The sequence below is a fragment of the Colias croceus genome, chromosome 26, assembly GCF_905220415.1.
Source record: "Colias croceus chromosome 26, ilColCroc2.1".
Lineage (NCBI taxonomy): Eukaryota > Metazoa > Arthropoda > Insecta > Lepidoptera > Pieridae > Colias > Colias croceus.
This window is the reverse complement of record NC_059562.1, coordinates 586,818-608,944: the sequence shown is the minus strand read 5'-3', so window position 1 is coordinate 608,944 and position 22,127 is coordinate 586,818. Positions and strand designations below refer to the sequence as shown.

The 22,127-nt window shown below is 33.6% G+C and overlaps 1 protein-coding gene across 12 annotated transcripts in view; it reads right to left on the bottom strand.

The window, feature by feature from the left end:
* The window catches only part of LOC123703493 (plasma membrane calcium-transporting ATPase 3), a 133,622-nt gene that overhangs the window by 69,212 nt on the left and 42,283 nt on the right, over window positions 1–22,127 (bottom strand). Inside the window, exon 1 of one of the 12 annotated variants that reach the window (XM_045651511.1) lies at window positions 4,693–4,716. The exons of the other annotated variants lie outside the window; for them this stretch is intronic. The gene's annotated coding sequence lies outside the window, so the exon portion shown is untranslated. Of the gene's footprint in view, window positions 1–4,692; window positions 4,717–22,127 lie in introns of those variants that run through there. 12 annotated transcript variants of the gene reach the window in all.

Below are 22,127 nucleotides of genomic sequence, written 5' to 3'. Positions count from 1 at the left end.
AGTAGGGCGACGAATGTATTTTCGCATAGCAACGGAGGGGAACTCGCGGGGGGTCAAGTGACGCGGGCCACGTACCACAAACATGCTTAGTTTGTGGTATCGAGCGCGAAAGATAGTCATCGTGTTTTTAGTAAAGTTACTATGTAAACTAATGTAATTTAATACTTAGGTACATATTCTATAATGGTGTGCTCAAACTGTTAATCTACATTTAATTTAGATTATTATTTGATACTAAGTAATGTAGAATTTAAATCACATTCATGTTTTCTTCAGATTTTAAGATTTTCTTATCAGAGTGTTCAATTTTAATGTAGTTAAATTTTATAAGAGACAATACCTAATTAAGAAAATTTTAAAATAAAGTGTCACGTATTCTTTTTAAACGACGAATGACGAAAAACGACCTAATCGCGGACGAAGTCGCGGGCAACAGCTAGTTATATCAATAAAACGATTTTGCAATACTAATACCTACGTGCAATCTTTACGTTGAATGATTACGCAACGTTATCTAGTGCCTTTATTGAAGCCTGAACCTACTTACTACGATATTTTACTGGTAAAAATCGTAAAATAATTTTAGTTAATCAACTTAATTCACCACTCTTAATCCCACTAATAGTGTCAATTCATAGTTAGTTATAAAAAAAACTTGTGAATATACGTACCTAGTTCGATAGCACACTAGTACACATTCGAGATACAATACGTCGAAAATAATTACGTATTTAAAATCCGTTTTGAAGACGTATTTAATTAATTAAATATGACTTAAAACTTAGTGCTTAATCCGTACACTGCACACACTCGCACCACACGACTCCTCACTACTTTTTGATTCCAAATCCAATTAGTGCTACCTTCATTTACAAAGTTATCAAGATAAAAATTCGTGACAACAATAAATATAATTCAAGTGACATTGAATTTAATACAAATTAAACACAAATGAGACGATTTTTATCAATGTTCAAATTCAACTATTTGTTCAAATATCACATAAAAGTATGTTAGGATTTTCGGGAATTAAGCACTGCGGGTATCAGTTTTTATTGTTATAATTATTTTTATATCAGCGAAAAGATAATTTTTGGTTATGTAATGATGCGAGTTACGTAATGGATTCGCTTGAAAGTTTCAGATAAGGTTGTGCAGGTGTCACATATTATATTTTACCTATAATATATAGTTTTCTGTGAACAATATGTACTAAGTATTTACTATTAACGTAATCCATTTAACATACTGATTACAATGTTACAAACTTTATGCTGACTTATAACCAAAAAATGGTTCAACAATAATTTTGCCTTACAACAAACTGTACATAACTTTATAATTATGCGTAATGGAGTAAAAACATGACGTCACACTATTTTCCGCACCACAATTATTCATTATTTAATTATCTTTACGTGCAAGTTATATTTATCGTTACTGGGATGTGATTCACACAACTATTATTCCCTGGTACCTAATGCTGATTTCACTGTTCCCAACGTGTTATTTAAAAATACACACATTGTCATAATTTTCAGCGATCGGTCCAGGGGGCTTTTGCTGATACATATATTTGCATTTCTGCAATTTTTTTTTTCTTCTTGTTTTAACCTATACTCAAGTGCATTATGTAATATAATATGTATAGTTTTTAAATTATACACTTTCAAAATGTAGAATTGAAATATCATTTAAAATTATTTTCATCCATAACGACCAAAACGTAACTAAGAACTCAAAATATGTACAGGTATTTACAGCTGCACTTGACTACATAGATCTTATATCTATGAAGTATCCAACATACTATCATAATACTGCCAGATACCAAAAATTTTACAATAGACCATGCACATATGCAACGATAATACCGTAACCGGGAAAATTATCACTTAAACCACAGCTTACCGAATTATCATAATATAATAATGCAGTTCATCAAATTATCATTTTAATGGGGACTGAATTTGTGGGCGTTCAACATCGCTTCCGCGACGCACGCCGCAATCTACCACCCAAGACTCGATTGTAGTTAATTTTCAATATTATATACTTATTTATATTAATCGTATTATCTTAAACGTAGTAATGTATTCAATGTTTGAGTATATTTATTTATTTATTATTCTTTATTACATTGAAAATACATAAATACATAATATAACAAAGACAAGAAACAGCAAAGGGCGGCCTTATCGCTAGGCAGCGATCTCTACCAGATAACCCAAAAATCAGAGGAAATTTAACAATATGATGTGGGTGAGCAAAAATAAGGCAATACTAACACAATGAAAATGTACAAAATAGGTAAACATATTATACAAAGCAAACATAAGTACTTAACTACTTACTAATAATAATACATATAAAATACATAAAAATAATGAAATAAATAAATACATAAATAAGTATATGTGTGAATTATGAATAATTTTAGCTCTTTCACTCAATAACTAATCATGATTGTTCGAATTTGGCATGCAGAAAGATGACCGACCTAACATAAATACGGGATAATTATTATTTGTCTAAAATCTGGTATAAAGTAATTTGTGTGTAATTTTTTATACGAAGGGCGTGTGTTATGGATATAATATTATGTTACTTGATAATGAGTTTCATATTACCGTTGTTTTAAATAACGTCCAATGTGTTTAAAACAAAAAAAAAATATATTTGGTATACCTACCCCTACAAAAAATACCTAAATACTATAAAGAATTCGGTTTTCAACTTAAATGCATTACGAAATTACTATTAAATCAAATAGATATATAACAGTAATGTGGAACGTCAGTTTTCAGCCCTATCCACACTATAACCAGTGGGAGTCGGAATTAACCAGATGTTTTACGAGCCATGCATTAGAAGCCTTAGCTCACTGCTGCGTGACCTAATCAGTTTATACGATCTATACTTTGTAAGAAAAACTCGCTTGGATACTACTACTAAACTGCTGGCCCGATTATGATGATACTGATGGTTTAGAAAATAAAATAAGAAGGTACCTAGTGGAATTTTCATCGAAGCAACTATTTATTTCTTTTATAAAACTATTATAGGTACTTTATGAACAATTAATTCGTACCCAAATTCAAGTAATCGAATTCCATCTCATTTTATGTAATAGGAAAGAGAGAGATAGAACATTTACTATCTAGGTTACGTTGGGTACCTACTACGGACATCACAATTAAGAAACACACCCTTAAATTAGCACTGAAGGTTTGCAAATTTAGCACAAAATACTTTTGTTCATCGAATGAAAACTCGCTGCAAGAAACTTATGTTTCATAATCTTATTATATACCTACTGAAATTCACATGCATATAAACAATTTAAAATAAAGTACAATAAAAAAGGACTGTTTACAAAAAATAATAATCAGAAACATGGCTCGATAATAGAGAATTACGTAATCGTACGCTACGCTTTCGACTGAACCCAAGTAACTGGAAAACTAACCTAACGTTCAACTCGTATAAATAAAAAGATGGTTAAACAAGGAATGGCCAGATTATTGATGGGTAACCTCTTGAATAAACTGTTAATAAAAATAACAAAACGATATCAATGAAAAAAGTTATTTAATTTTTAAATCAAATAACTACGAAGCTATTGAATATTCACAAACCGCAATTCCATCAAGTAATTCAAAGCATTACTGTAACACAAGCAAGGTATGCTAATCTCATTAATGCACCACAACACTACACAACAATACACTTCATATATACGATGCACATTATCTGAAAGCGGAAACTCGTATCAAACTGAATTAAAATATCGGCGGCGTTACGCAACCGGCACATGGCAACTCAGCTATTTATGAAATAAGCCGATACTTGATCAATGCTGCCAGCCTTCGAGACCATCAGCTATAACGTGCCGACAAAAGGTTTGCGCACCGCTTCCTTCAATGGTTGCATAAAGGCGAACACACGACGAAATTCCACTGACCTACCACTACATTTTAACAACCCCGAATTATCAAACACGAATCCGGCTAGTAGGTTACGATTCCAATATAAAACGTATTGTCGTACGCATTTATGGAACAACATACAGTAATCAATACTGGATGAAAAAGTATCGAGTTGAGGCTTTCAGAGCGAGCAGGCCGTATTCGATTACTGTGACCTTACTTCTTGAGTAGAATCGATGCTGTGTCGAATTCGGGGTGAGTCAGCCTGCCTCTCTTGGCGCGATGTATAATTATTTCGCGTCTAGACAACTGGCGACGACCCGGCGCCGTCTATGGTAATATAATGATGCTGCAGTGACATTTCTGCCATGGCAATTTGTAACTGGGACGGCGATGCCGCATTTTTGGGCCAAAAACCTAGATCCGACCGACACACCCTATAAAGACTGAATATTTATGAGTCGACGTTACTACTACGTTCGCTCGTGACACCCAGCTGCTGTTACGTGATGATGTACCCACTAGCGTACTACGCCGACACTCATAAATGGCTATAATTATGATTAACTAACTCATTTTCAACGGCTCAACTTAAATAGGTAATTAAAACCGTCACAGCACAACAATTTCCAAGTAAAGCGAACATAAAAGAACACTCGTACACATAATTGAACCGAAAAGGTTGCTTATCCAGCTCGCATGTCGGCTCGGAGAGCACTCGGGGGTCTTTAGCAAAATTTCGTTTGAAGCGATGTTGGCATACCTGAAGATGCGTCGAGTGCAGGGGAAGAGAGAGGACGGAAAACGAGTGGCGTTCCGCGGGCCGTCCTTTATCTCCATATCACTCCACATGCACACATGATCGTCCACTAGAGCACCGCGTACATCGCTCTCGGTCGCTATCCGTTCACGCGACTAATTTGTCACCTAATTCGTCAGACACTTGAGTCATAATTGCTTGTGAATTTGCGCGGCACTAGGGGGTCACACATATTATGAAATAGTAACGGGGACACGTGCTATCGGCAGAGAGGGACGGATTCACTGAACGTCCTTGGCGAGAGGGGGCAGGGGGCGCCTGCGGCATCAGACGTTTCAATCATCCCTCGCGCGAGCGAGAGGCGGCGCGGCGGCGGGCGGCAGCCGGAGCGAGATGCGCGATGCCGTGCTATTGACCGGCGCGCAGACCACGCCCACCCGGGCGAGAGGGGTGCTCTGATGTTCCAAGTGAAAATCGAACGTCAGCCCGGGCAGACGCGGTTCAGCATCTGCATCAAGGTTACCGTCGAATTATCCTGCACTTCCTGCATTTCCGCTCACCAGTAACGGCCTAATCCCATCGCGAACAATCGATGGGCCTTCGATAGCATCGTGCGGAGAACGTTATCGCGGCATGCGACCCCAACGTACTACTTGCGTACCGTACGGGCGTAATCCTTTACTGTCGCGTCAAAAGTTTTAACCGACGCGACGAGGGCCGGATCTTTCAGCTTTAGTTATAGTTCATTGAAAACCTTTAACACTCCACGTAGTTTGAAAGGCGACACCGAGTGGGCTAGTAACCTTCGGTGAGCATTACGCAACCGACCTACCTTTCTGCAATAAAATCCGATGTGTGCATGTTCTTAAAACTGTTTTCCTCTTGCAATTATTTATAGAACATTCGATATTTTCGTTAATTAAGAGTTTATAGCCAGAAATCTCCCCGGGACGATTTCAATGAATCAAAAGACTTCCGAGATTCGGTTCCAATACTCCATAATTCAAATCTTCCAATTCGCTTTGATATTTCGAGCCATAGAATATATTAAACATTATTTTCAGTCCATTTAAGGATGCTGCAGCGATTTAATCTGCCGAAAGCGAGCCCCGGCCTGTATCTTTACTCCTAATCGCGTCTGAAAATGATACGCCTCTGCCAAAAGATACGGGGATCGTAAATGGAATGACGCTTCTCAATTTTCATTTCTTTTGTACACAGGAATATCCGAAAATATGAGCAACATGGGTATTGAAATGTTTTTGTTGTATTACAATATCGCAAGAAGCGAGACTCGGCAATGCTTAAATAATGAACTTGCCCTTTTCTCCGAGGTCTAAATCAATAAAGTACCTACCTACAATTTTTTCATTTACAGGATTTGTTCATTTTTCAAATAGGTAGAATAAGGAATTGGTGTAAATGTTAAGATATTCCATGACTATGATTCTTATTATTATACTTTTAGATATTATTTTTTAAATATTAAATTCTTTGAGTTAGGTATATAGTCCCAATTGCAATGGCAAAACCATATATTCATATAATAATCAAATATAAAAATATTTAGCTTTTTTTCCTCACAAGTTATACATTCTGCCGTAAATGGTAGCTGTTTGTTTTGATTTTTTGTTTCAAATGTTACTTAACAATAATAGCACGTTCGTGTAGTTAATAGCCAAGTTACAAAGTGAAATCTTGAAATAAATGAGTCATGAGAGATTGGCAGCTTCGACAATATGTTTTAATATTATTCCCAAAACTAGTAAATTTCTGTTTTAAATTCGGTTGAACTGTAGATGCTGAATTCTATGAAACATTGAAATAATTCAATGTTTTAGAACTCTTTTGATATTGTAATGTTCTAGAATCGTTGGGTTTGTTGTTATTTCCAATAACTTTGCATTCGCTATCTTCCATTTAAATAGCTCTTTATCGCCTTTTAATAAGTATTTTATAGGTACATATATATATATATATGTTTTTGCCTTACTAAAAGGATATTGTTTCTACTAGGTATACTCTTTGCGTTACACTTATTCATCAGTCTACACTTAAATCCACACTCATGAATAAATACAGGTATTATAACTGTATAAACAACAAATATTTTGCAACTCAATTCACAACACATAAGCAATTATCTGATATTAGTACCTACGACAAAACGAGAACGGCTGAACCGATTTCGTTAATTCTTTTTTTATAATATTCCTTGAAGTACGAGGATGGTTCTTATGCAGAGAAAACGTAAATATGTACCACGGGCGAAGCCGAGGCGGACTGCTAGTACTAGTTATATAAAAATGAATCGTAAAATGTGTTGGTAAGCGCATAACTCGAGAACGGCTGAACCGATTTCGTTAATTCTTTTTTTTATAATATTCCTTGAAGTACGAGGATGGTTCTTATGGAGAGAAAACGTAAACATGTACCACGGGCGAAGCCGGGGCGGACCGCTAGTACTATATAAGTATATCAAATTAAAACAGGATAAGCCAACAATTCAACCACACCACACACAATTTATCAACACTAAACTCATTCAGACGAATAGCATATTTTGCACTTATATTGAACCAAGGAAAATCACCAATTTCGTAAGTAATACGAAACGTGTCTACCCTCTGAAAATGTTCACCACCTTGACCTGAAGATAATTAAGTGTTTTCGCTATCTTTCGCCTCACTAATTACAACATGTCTGGAAAAATATTTTAGCACAACAGCTAAGAGTTCACGGATTATTAGTGTAAGTATAAATAATCTGATGAAAATAGTTTCACTGTTACGTTTTTGCTTTTAAGAAGAAATAAAATTATCTCAGTCTCGAAATCAAAGCTACAATTATTGAATAAAGTCCAATTAATAGAACATTTCTATTATTTATCGCGATTTCTATTTATGTAACAGGAAAAGGACCGAAGAAGTATAGTTTTATTCAAATACAATAAATAAATACTAAGTTCTTAAATAAGAATACTCGTACATTCAAAACTAGGTCACAATAATTTTTGTAGTTCATACTTTCTAGAAATCGAGGCATTACAAGCTGTTTGAAGGATCCACGTGCCCAAGAATTGCTCGTGGAACTTAAGTACATGAAGTCCAAGAAACTATTATTATTATTTTTAGATATAATTCAAGTCTATAGATGAGATTTCTTTAGTCAATATTCAGGGTAAAAAACATTATTTTTTCAGTCACGAAAGCACGACTCCCATTGATAGTTTTTCTGTTGATAATTCTTTCAATCTTCGATGTTTAATTAGTTGTAAAATTAGCATCTAAAACATGCAGGGGTAAACCATGATGTCGTAAAGCTGCATTACTTCCAGTGTGGGAAAAAGATAGCTCTACAGCTCTGTTCTTCTTCCTCACTGGAAATAAGACTATAAGGAATCACCTAAAACCCTCTGATGTCATCATCGCACAATAGGCCGAGTGTTTTTCCTTTTCCTTTCCATTTCGTTCAAAATCAGTATTTTAACATTGCCCTTTCGTTTACAATAATTAAAATTCCGGGTATACAAAGCATCACATACAGGGTGCATCAAAATGCTCCTCATATAATTCCATAATCTTCGAGTTGGTAAATACTTGTCCGACGTGTGTAAACTTGGCACCGGCACCGATTGCTTGAACATCGAGATATTGATTATTCCACCGTTACGTTCCTATCCTTGACAGAGGAAATTTCGACAGCGAGCACATAACACTCGATTGTGATGTAAGACTTACACCAACATTTACTGTGATTAAATAATATACTTGATTGTAAGATAAATTGGATTGATTTGCAGCTGGACAATATCCTCCTACCCAATTAAAAAAAAATATGATTACCTAATTCATTCTCTTTCTAAATGACAAAAGCTTTCTAGTTCCAAAATTATATTAACTACCCGCTGAATCAACATAACAACAAACAGTCTTTGCAATGATAACTACCTAAAACAACGCTATTTGACTTGTCATCTCTAAAATTTTATTTATTTTATTGTAAAAATAAATCCTACAACGATTTATTAGTTTCCTAAATCCAACTGCTCCTAGGAAGAAAATGCAATACAAGTCATTTATGTACTACAAATCCGTACAATTTGTAGAACATCGATTCCGCTTGCTAGATACAGTTAATTTTCTTAGTGCAACACTATCCGCAAATACCGAACACCATTTACAATGAAATGGCCAACTATCGAAACAATTCCGTGAAATACGGGACGTAGAAATGCTTTTAAAGTATGTAACCTTGCATTTCGCTGGAAAATAATATTATTTTCAATGCTGTTTTTTTTATTCTTAAATAACAAAAAATAATAATACCTCGGATAATTATATTATTATTTGAAGTAATTGAAATAACTATGTTTATACAATATTTTTCACCTGAATAGAAACCACAATCCTAAAAAAGAATAACTAAAACTACTGCGTTAGTCAGGTTTACTAACCGATTGGTTCGTGTACAGAACACAGTAAATTTCGGCACAGATGAGAAAAATTATTCACTGAAAATAAAGATCAAAGGAAGCAGTATGGGTACAGGCGAATAAATCACAAAAACAATACATAAAAAGTTAAAAAGGGTCATCCATAAAATAAGGAACTGAGCATTGTGTATTATGGACAAAATAACAAAGCGGGAGATAGCCATAAAGTTAATTTTAAAAGTTACCGTCTTCGTTGGCCATGCATTGCTTTTGTTGGAATAATTATTCGCTTGTTCCAACTTAATAAGGCCAAGTTGACCCAGTTGAGGGGCGGTTTGAAAATATTTACATTAATTAATTACTGCTTATGTATTTAAGGGGTGATTAACGATGCCCTTCGGCGCGATTTCGTAACGCCAGAACAAATATGGCGGACGGTACTGAGCATGTAAATGTCCAATTCAATGGCGATTGCTCGTGAATATTTTTGATATGACATCATTGAACGTTGACATTTTTCGTGTTATGTAGTTCAGGTTTGAAATACAATATACAGATACATACAGTAAGGAAACTTCATACAAAATGTTCGAAATGGCTCCCCCCCCATAAAGCGTGTTTTCGAGGGTATTGAGGGGGATCGATAGTAGCGGGTGACACATCCACAGATTTTAAATATAGTATGGAAAAAAGTTTAAAGTGATGTCATTTCACATTAAATAAATATCGATTGTTTCAGTTTGTAGCCCTTTCAATAAATATATATCTGTATCGTATCTGACTACAAGTTAAAAAGAGACTATTTTTTAATTTCTATAGATATGGCAGTATGAGTTTTAAATTATGTTGACATATTTTCTACCAAAATGATAGCTACAAATAGTACCTATTAGGAGTCCAGTCTGTTTAAAGACCGCATCTATTTTTTACGCAATCTAGAAGAGCACGAAAATCTAAAAAATGGAAACCTTAAAAAATCTTGTTTAAATTTATGTGCATAATTACGTAAATATTAGGGAAGAAAAAGATAGATATTATAATAATTATTGTATTTTTATCGATACGTGACTTTACCACTTTGTCAAGCACTAAGCCTGTCAAACTATTTTCTTTTTCATCCTAAAACAAAAAGGTTATATAAAAGGAGGTTCTATGTTCGTATAATAATAATTTTAATTTATTTTTGCATAATTTGTGTTTTTTAATTTAATTTAATTTATCGTTTTAAAAATAATTTAGTAGGTATACCTACATACAAGTATTGTTAATTCTGGTTTAAAATAATTATTGAATACTTATATGTATAATACAAATATCAAGCATTATAAATAATTTAGGTAGGTACCTACATTAAAATAGCCTTCGGCGTCCAAAAAAGACAAGATTTCGAAATATAGCACTGAAAAAAACGTACCTATTTACTTTTACAAGGTATATATTTTATTGAGATTGTTTCTTCTTGTAAATTCATATTTAGGCTACACCATTTTTTAATTTTAACGGGTTTTAATCTCAAAATTACCACAAAGTCAACTGTGAAAAAAAGCAAACAGAAATATACAGGCCGAATTGATAACCTCCTCCATTTTTGAAGTCGGTTAAATATCAAAAAGGTAACAGCCCTATAGCTATACGTCATAATTTCATCGCAGGGGCTTAGTTTCCTAACTGTATGTACGTAGTACATATCTGTCAACTGTGACACTAGTTTGAATCTCAACAAGTAAAATAATTTTATAATAATATTGATATTCATAATTTGCTAACATGTAGGTACATTCTTTTTGCTACCACTCAGTTGACTTCACCTCCAAACCTACCAAGCGAACTAATCAAATTTCGAGCGATACCGTCATCCTATTTATTTAATGTGCCGCCACATTGTACATGGCTAAAGGTCTGAAAAATTGGGTGATTCATTTGCGACCCCCATTCCGCGGTTGTAATTAATCCACGAGTCGGTGTGGAGAGATCATTCATCATGCAAAGACAGGGACATTTGTAGCCCGTGTTTCGGATAGAATTGACGACTTTGGATTTTTTAAATACCCTACTTTTTGAGAGAAATAAATGGTGATATTTTTGAAGCGTAATAGTAAATTCGAGATAATAATGTCTATAACTATTTAAACTAGCTTATTATATAGATAGGCATTAAGCCTAGTAATGGCTGAATGCTCAAAAAACATTAAAACATTCACTACCTATTAGACAATCACATAAATCATCATTGCATATTATGATACGTAGGCAACGAGACTGAATTAAAAAAGCATGTCTAAATTTAAAAATCAAAACAATAAACATCCAGAATGCATAGAGATTAGTGTAAATGGTTAAAAGTAGCCTTCATTAATTCTCAAATTAGCTCACAAATTATTTCGAGTCATAAATTAAAGAGCAATTAATAACAATTCATATCGGCCTTGCTCCATAAATTACAAATATTTATCATAGCATCATAATAAATTGTAACATCCGGGAATTGCCCCGCCGCGTCCAGCAGTTTGGGCCTGATTACGTTCTTACGGGTTATTCTTTAAGAAATCAAGAGAAGATGAATAATAAAATTGTAATATTTATTTCATTCACCTATTTTAAAAAAGGACTATCTTTAACTATTTTGTCTCTCCCACCCATGGGCTAGTATGAAAGTGTGCGCACGTAGCGACGCAACTCCCCATAGACTTGATGGGAGAGACAAAATAGTTGCCGAGATGAAAGTTGCTCTTGCGCGCTAGCTCTAAGAAACAAAAGTACGTAGTTTACACAGACATTTCGATAGTTTATAAGTTCTTTATCATCGTCGCATCGTTATATTTGTGTGATTTTCTAGTATAAACTAGATATTTTTTTCCCGATTAAAATAATAATCTTAATTTCTCCAGAAAAGTGGCAACATATTTCTTTAAAAATAAGAACAAACAAACAAGCTTCAGGCAAATGAACTCTCTGAAATTTTACGCTATTGTTTAAAAATTTCAGCATAATCCCGTAAAATTACAAATATTTTTAGCATACGATCTAGGTACAGATAAGTGTTCAATTAACGACCCATAGCGCAGTTCTTAAATGGGAATGCTAGGCGCGTTCCACCAAATTGGTCAAAATTGCTTTGTTCCTTTACGTAGTGGGTAAGTACTTACTACCTCATAGTTTAGGATGTGACGTTTGCCTACCGTGCACGTAACGTATTCAAGAAAACTATAGCCACATAGATTAGTAACTTTTATAATAACCCATATTGCGATTTGAATTATATTTATTGTCAAAATACTTTACTCTTCAATCCATACCGGATAATGGGTCAGTTTAGTCACCAATATTTCTTTTTAGGGTCTCATAATTTTTTATGAAATAAGAAATAAGACTAGGTTTACTCGTATATAATTTTCATAGTTATATTTCGATAAGTACTAGATAATACTCATTAATTATTCAAACATTGGTATGTCAGCCACCAAATAAAAAATCCAATCATTATAGGACAATAAATCAAGGAGTACTTAAGTCGTCATCTCCAGCAACACTGTACTTCTGAATAACAATGTTATCACGGCATTTAATCGTTGACAAGGTCTCGTACAGAATCTAACTATTAAATATTTACCTACTTACGACAGTGAGGTTAACCGTATATTTACATAATTCAGATTTAATTCCACCGTATCGATGGAAACCCGTGCCACAAACATAGCCCTCGCAGGGCGATGACCTGACAAAAATTGGCAAAAAGATCTCTTTGATAAAAAGAGCACTTATATTATCTTGAAGTGGCTGAAAAGCTGGAAGCGCTGTTAAGGTATGTATAAATTTAGAAAGAAGCACTCTATAAAAGTGACAGAGCATGTTCTTGTAAACTAAATCTATCGATCATTCTATTTAAGGGTTACCCTATAGAGACATTATCACTCAATTAGCAAATACTAAAAACGAAATATCATTTACTGTCTCTGCATATAACAATAAAAACTATTTAGCACTACATAACAAAATTCATAATATAACAATCTCTATTGAACCTTTTATTCACTTACAAAGCGATACAATCAACACGTCTATCATAATTTTTGAGCAGTGGACCTAAGCTTAACATTTGCTGGAATGTAGGCACGAATGCCATTCTAGTTAGGACATAATATTTGATCTGAGATCATAAAGCAACGTAATATTGTGAAGGTCGTCTAACTTGCCAGTGCCACATATTGATGAAGTTGAGGAATGCGTGACTCATATTATTTGCAGTGTTTTACGTTAATGCTTATAATAATGTAAGGCTTTAATGGAAGTTTAAGTTTCATACTTAATTCTTCGCCACGATAAAACCTTAGTAACTATATGTAACTCCTGAAAGGTTCAAAAGGTTAAATGTTATCCTCACCTAAGTAAATAGTTACTGCAAGTGTGCAACGGTCATATGTTTCAAGAGCTTTTAAATGAATTCTAATTGATTGATTTTAGGATCACTACAACCTTTTTACCACAAACTGCTAGCAAAATACCAAATTATTCCTTGACCAATAAGCCAACCACAACAAAATAGAAGCTTATCACCAACAATATCATTACAGAACAATCACGGTCCCCTCAAGCGTCTCTGCAATGAAATCGCGGTGTTTATCAAACCGTGTGACACGCTCGTCAACCTTCAATTGGCCGGCAATTGATACCATTGTAAGATATCTGACCGCTCAGATTATATCATTGATCCTAGCCACTGCTTGGACACTTGTGTCATGACAATCACATTTATATCGGTCGGACAATCGATCCTTGTTGAGATCGTAATACATTCAAAGAGATGGTTTGTCCGAAATATATGGTAGGTCAGGATTGCCATAATTATTATATATACGAAAATATCTCGAAATAAAAACAACTCAGCTAGATAAGATGTATGGTAGTGCATTCAACGAGAAAGTTTGTCCTTAACATGATGTGGTAGGGTAGGATTGGCATAATTCTTACGGTACGGAAATTTCACGAAAAACAAATGAAAAAAAGTAGAATTAATGCTAATGCGAAGAATCGTAGCATGATATAGCTGAAGAGGTAAATGTTCCTACAGTCTACATGAACGGTTAAGCCCCAGAGGATATTAGTGGCCATTCCGCATATATTTCAATTGCTTTGTAGAAAAAGGGCTGCTACACCTATATACCTACCACTATAGCTACCACTATCTTTAACCACCTTCCTAAGGAGCTAAGATCACTGCCACTTAGAAAACTGAAATGTCAACTCATAAGATTCCTCGCAGAGCGTTCCTTTTACACAATGGCAGATTACTTCCAATATAAATTTTGAATTGTGATTTTTTTTTTTTACTTTGTTAATAATAATTGTAGACTTTGAAATGTACCTAATGATAATGTAATAATTGAAATTTTGATTTAAAATTAAGTGACATAATTTGCATGCTGTTAATAACGGCTGAACATGCTGGAACTCAATTGTTACCTGACATCTATGTATACCATGTTCTTTGGCAAATAAATTAATTTGAATTTTGAATTTGAATTTAAGAAATCATAAATCATACACCACTGCCCTATTACTGCAAGGGGATGATCAGCTTTATTCACTGGTGATTTACGGTCACTTTACAGTTACTTAAATTAAGCTCGAGATTGGAAAAACTTACAGTAAGAGTCAAGAATAGTGGAAAAATAATGCTCTTTAAAATTATATTCAAACAAAATTTATTTGCAATTTATTTAAATTAAAAAATAGGCATTCCACAAATCACATTGAAACGTAAACTGTAATCTTTGTAAAACGCGTAAGTGTTATAGGTCTAAAATTATTAGGTCAATGCCTCCACCAGCACATGCAAAAACAATGCACTCACGTGACGCGTACAAATAAACAATATTATGCAACCGATCCCCAGAGCGGAGCTTTACTCGTATTTCCATTTTAGCTGTACGATTTCTAAATATTACTATTTCATTTTATCACGATGCAATTAATTGTAGCATTTCATTAGAGGCTAACATGCGAAGTGTTTAGCACTTAGGTAGAACGTAGCTTACCTTAGCAATTACGGCACTTTCGCGTTCAAACTGATACTGTTTGTAGTTTTTACGTTAATGTGGGTGAGTAAAAGTTTCCAAGCGATGAATAAACGCTAATGCTATGTTACTAATGTTGGGAGTCATGAATAAGCAGCGATTACTGAGAATTAACTAATTAGTAAAGTAATCCTCTGGTTTTATCAATTCTTGATGTTTATGAAGAAACGTCGTCATGTACGATTTAATAACAAGTTCTTTACTTAGGTAACGTTAATTAGATTAACAATAATGAAAAATTCTGGCGTAAATGAATGAACACGGGATTAGGTAACACTAAGTTGAACATTAAACAAAATATTAATATCCAGAATACTGTGCTAAATTAGGGCATTACTTTTATCTTGAACGCAAATATAACTCTGAATTCGGAATTACTATCAATTAGCCAAATTCTATGCAGTAGGGCCATAGGGGATAAAAACAATCCACTTTAGATACACCATGAGCAGATCTTCTTCCATCTTTACACGGAACGATACTTTAAAACATTAACGGGACAACCATTAACGTATCCTATTTCAAATTCCAATGATGCAACCCTATAGCGATTCATCATCACATTTGTTATGCTTGGCTCCAGCGAATTGTTTTACCTAGTGTTTGGACAAGCCGATTGATGTTCAGCGCGGATGTTTTTGAAATGTTTACGCTTTTTAGCATCCGAAAGGTGCGATTAGACGCTTTTGTTCTTAGGTATTTGTGTATCCAGCGAATCGGATCGATCGCCCATCCTTGGACGACTTTTGTTGTTTCCAGTGTTTTTAGGTCTCATTTATTTAGTCTGGATCGAGATACGAAATTGTATTGCGCTTAGAAAAGTTTAGTAACAACATTTATCTAATACACGAACTACCTACTTGAATGTAATAATTAGCCGAATACCTTTAACTTGCCACCACAAACCGTCACCATTTGTCTGGTAATTATGTTCTTTTCTTCTGTTAAAATCAGGTTTTCCTGCTATTTACCTGTAAAAAAGAGAACAGATATAAGTTGCTGTGAAAATAAAACATAACAATTTGTTTAAAAACATCCGACGAAAACTTTGGCAATATTGAAGGTTCTATAACTTCTAAAGTAAATTACTTATTTCTAACACTTTGTCTTTGGCTGTTTATTCAACTAAATCTTGAATTTTGTAATATATCTACGACGAGTCAAAGTTCTTATAGAAATATCTCACACCTCACATATTCTGTTCAAATATATTTTATTCTTATTCATAAACATATGTGCTCAATGTGAGGTGAGGGCCATTATGCACTTATATGTCAAATGTTCAAAACCATTGCACTCTACACCTGGCTGGCTGTATCGTACAAATTAATTATACTAGTTTAATAAAACTAAAAATGGATAGAAGCGTTACATGAAAACAAACATATTTTAATTAATTAACTTCTTTTGGTTGTCAAACTGAGTTCATAGTTACTTTCATTACTTATTTGGGTACTTTTGCAAGTTAAAAATAATTTAAACTGTTAATGAGTTTTAAAACAAAATTATTTAACCTAGGTAGGTATAATCCTTATGCATAAAACGGAAATTGTAAAGCACGGTTAACTTAAATAAAACTGTGACTTCAGATCAGAACAATAAGCAAATCTACTGTAAAATTAAACTGTTTTACGTCAATACACAAACAACATTATATTCCTTTTTATAATTTTCTTTTTCAACAAAACAAGAGGATATCTCAGAGTAAACTTCACTCTCACAATTTACACTTCAAACTTTTAATACATTAACAATAGACATCTCATTCCTAAACTATTCCACGAAGTATAATCGAGAAGCACGACCGCCATCTATACCAAAGGTGTAAGCATACATCTCACTTAATTTCGGATTAAGATAACCCCAGCTTCGCTCTGATTGTTGGCCGCTGGATTTAGAATTACACAATTATGTGTTTACCCTCTGAAATTATATCTACATAATCACATGTCATCTGTTCACGGTTCGCGCTTAACTACATTGATAATGTTGTTTTCATTGATGACAGATATCTACTACTTAAGAGTAGGGGTATCGCGTAAGTTGATTCGAGTAACAAATTTTAAATCCTTCGACTATTAGAGGTTACTTGACGATCACGTGTTCACAAAGTAACTAAGTATTTTTTTCAAAATCACGTCAATTTAGGTATACTGATCCCATATGGTCTGAAAGAACGCTATCTTCAGGCATATAAACTAAATAAGTAAGAATTTGTTTATCTTTCATACATTGTAATCCTAAAAACTTTTTAACAGTAACTAACCAAGAATCCAATATTCACACAACTGGTCTCCAACATCCGCGGCCGATGCAACTTTCTTGGAAAAGCGAGTCGTGTGCCAACGGGCTCTTGTTAAAACTTAGCAGTCGCTAATAGCACCAGAATTGTTCCAAATAATATAAAGGAAATCATTATTCTGCTTTCCACGCATTTGCGAATAGAGAATGCATGTGAATGTTGACTTTTGTCACATCTTTGACCGACTTCATGTAACATTATTTTATTTTCATGCGAACAAAGTGAAAGTAACTAGTTACACGTTCTTACCTACTTTAATTGCAATTTATAATAATATATAAATTTTGATATATCATGTACGCAAACATATTGCAAGAAACAAAATGCCCAAATATAACGTGCAAATAGCACTGTTGCCAATGACTTTAGAAAGGTTATTAGTTAGCACAATATCCAAAACTGAAGGTTTAGCCGTTCTCTAGCATCGAGATGTTAATTGAAACGCGTCTGTTAATTATTATTACGTCACTCATTTGTCGAATCAGTTTTGATTGCCAACATTTATTAAATGCTTAAATACACGATTACTAATTTATTAAGAAAAATACAATATTGCAGCATGACCTATCTTGATGATATCTCATATTTAGAACTACGATTTAACATTATCTATCCAAAATACGAGGTGTATTTTGAGTTCTTACTTCCGTCAATTTACGAACTCTCCCCTAAACGCACAAGCAAACAAAACAATAAAAATTCCGCCTGACCATAACGCAAGCCAAGGTTAACCAGTAACGTAGACAAGATAACTGTAGCGAAAAAAGCCTTAATTAAAACTGCAGTAGGTCTTAATATTTAATTCCGCAAAAAGATTCACGATTGCAATAAGTATGATATATACAACAAAGAGCATATTGCATGTGGGGACTCAAATTGGAGCATGCCGGCTGTTGTATTCAATACAATGCCTTTCTTTGTGAATATTAAGCATTTTTTAGTCTTTGACTGAAATATGATTGGTGTTTTCGTAATCATTTCGTTGCTGGCGTTAGATTTTTTGTCTCATTTGTCTGTTCATACGATTGATTTACGGATATGCAGAGAATCTTCTTCAATATCAGTCTTCGAAAATTCTGTTTGGAATGCTACTTACATTCCTACTAACCTAAGCTAAACTCATGAGTGCAGGGATAATAGGTATTAATTTCACCATGTTTTTAAAATAATTAAAAAAAACTAGCAATGGTTAGTTAAACACAACAACATTATTATCATTCAAGCGTGATTCACGACAGTAAATAAAAACTACAAATCAATAGAGTCCAGAGTCAATTATTCCTATAGGTATCTTGGCCAATTACAATCCTGTCTTAATCCTATATCTTGTAGGCAAATAAAAATCTTGTAGGTAACTTTGACTTCAAGACAATATATACACTTATCACCTTGTAATAATATGTATCCTTTCAATCACTTGGCTGATTTTCCTTCGTCTATCATAAAACGACTCCAGATTTCAACACGTGCGTCCAATAAACAATAATTTTGACGAATCGACAGAACAGTTACCGTATCCATCTGGCCAATGTGTAAATAATAAATATCTCGTGCCGTGTTTTTTTTTTATTATTTGCACTGCCCACGTGGCTATTTATTCCGCTGTCGAGGCCATCGGGTTACGTCATATCGTTTTTACTATAATCGGCAGGTTGTTTCACACAGCTAAATGTTGAATTCATTCAATGTATAAATTCTGGTTTAGATACATTTTAAATGAAACAATTTTTGCTTACAAGTTACAATATTCGAGTTTAAAAATGCGAGGTTTAAATGCCCTTAGAATTCAAATACGATTTATAAAGGTTTTCGCTTAATTATGCCAGCTTTAAATGACACAAAAATAGATAAAATTGCACGTATTCGTCAGTTCTAGATACTGCATTGAAGAACATAAGATAAAATGTATTTTTCTACATAATTTAGATACTATTTCTAACCACGTTTGTTCTACCCACAATTACCAAAACTTCGATTTAAGCAAACATAATATCTTACAAATGACTCAGGTATAGTTAAAACTTGCTTTAAAATTTAAATAGTTAACTACTAGGCAGCACACTGCACCAGTTTCGTTATTGTTTCAATTGGGTAACTACTAAAGTTATTAAGATACAAATCCAAAGGGTAACAAAACGTGTGAAGTATTGGAACTTACAACATTAATAATTTAGTTGAGTTGCTACTTAACTAACTACCACTAAAAGGAAAAAAAAATTGAATGCAGTAGGTACATTAAATCTTTGATTTTACGTGAGTAGGTAGTACCTACTTATAAAATCGAAACTGAAGTCTGTTTTAAAGGATAAACAATAAATAAATAAATAAATAAACGGTAATTATAATGCATTTTTTAGATAAATAAGGTAGGTTAAGGTTACGCGTTACACGTTATGCAAATACTGACAAATCAATCAAATAAACATATGTTATCAGTTATCAAATAGTAAATAATCTTGCTCCTATTTAAACAGGACATGAATTTTGATAAACAAATATAGTTATTATGTATTATGTAAGTACCTATTTCAAGTCCTATAAATATTTAAGTTGTGTACCTACAATAAAAACTAAGTATGTAGTTAGGTACATGCTCATACAAAAACTGTTGCTAAGGGCATAATGGCGATGAATAAAAAAATCAAGTTTTAAGCTCACGTAGGTATAAAAAAAATTCTGTAGTTATATTTGGCCGTGTCTGGTCTGCGTGGGCGCATGACTCACGATCCAAGATGGCCGACAACAATTGGTAATTATCGACATCGGCGTCTGTTTGTTGTACTCTACGTATATTATCTTTTTTATATACAAAAGGTGTAAACTTCCTGTGATAATGGTTCACTTGGCATAAATATTTCATCGGGAATTTGTTTAATATATGGCCCGGGTTTATTTCTGTCTATAGTGGCAGGTATTTGTAAAATGTTTGGTGAAATTGTAACAAGGCCGAAGAGAAGAATGTCTACTTCGAGATACAATCTATTCTCATTAATTTTAAAAGCAAACGAGTGGACGCATCGCAAAATAAAATCAACAGAAACACTTAGCTAGCGAAATTTTTTTCAACTAAAATCTGGTAAATTTAAATGTTTCTTTGTTCTTTGTAGTTATTATACACACACACAATGCGAAACAATTCCCACCATATTTAGGTTTATAATTTGCGCTAGTCTGATAAAAAATGTACTTTCAACAACCGCGTCGATTCAAATATTTAAAAAATTTTCTTACAATAAATCATAAATGTTACTATAAATAAATAATTAACGTTTTTTATGCACTTGAGACGCAGCGGGGTATGTTAATTCACTTGCAAGCAGTAGCACAAGGTGATGGACCATAATATGCTCGCTTCATTTGTAAGTATATTTTATTTTATTTAAATAAAAGTTGACCATTTTGTTTGTTTTCTTTTAGACACTGTAGCAGCTTAACAGCTACGTGTAAGAAAAAATACGAAATCGATGCTAGACGGATCTAGAAGACATTTAATAACATCCATGTATTTTATTGATTATTTACACACATACTAACCCTACTTTATCAATAATTACGGTCATTCAAGAAAGTTGAGTAACAAAAAATTGATAAAGAATTACAAAATATTATAGAAAACCTATCTACCTAATACAGAAAAGGTTATAATTAGTTTTGCATCCATATTGAATATTGATTAATACATAGTTATTACAAATTAAAGAAGTTCAGCAACAGTCTGCAATTAACAAACTGCATTGAAAACATACCAAATAATGTAGACCAAGAAAGTAACTATGTCACATATTATTAAGCTCAATATTCTCCGAGACATGATCATAGACGAAGGTCATTAATTAAACGGTGACCTCATTAATTGGACATTCGGTGTGACGCTCACAAGTGATGTCATTTGATTTCAACCCTTGACCTCACGCATGAGTGACTCAGTGAGATAAATCTTTGAATACATAGAGTAATAATATTATGTAGGTACTTATTCACATTTTCATATCTAGCTCATAATGTTGTAGTTCAATCAGAGTTCACGTTACATTTATAAAATTACTTATATTAAGATTTATGTTATAATATTGTACTTATTAGTTATGAGTTACAAATAAATTACAAGTTCGTTGAACCCACAGAACTATATCGGTTGAACCCTATTTAAATTGTTGAATGTTTATTATTTAACTTTAAAGTGTTCTTACCGAAACTTACAGAATTATATTCTTATTTCTTGGGTGTACCTAGTCAAACTTTCAAAGAACAATCGAAACGAAATAAACGCGACACCTATGCTTCTTCATCCAACAAAGTTATATACAAAATGGCAATAAAGACGTGATTTACTTTGCCTTGTATGCATTACACGGTTTAGGCGTGAAAGCGAAACAGCCATTTACTTTCTCGTTCATATACATAATATGTACCTATCTGACATTACCAGAGTCAAGATTTCATCGCGTTCATCATCAAGACGCACATTAATATCATTATGATTTTATACTGTGGAGTATAATTGGAGACTGGTCTATGGCCATATCATCTCCGATTTCATGAGCACACCTAGCCGCACACCTTGACATGACACCGCTGGCTGACCGTCACCGTGACGTCACACCGCACACGACGGTCACCCGCTATT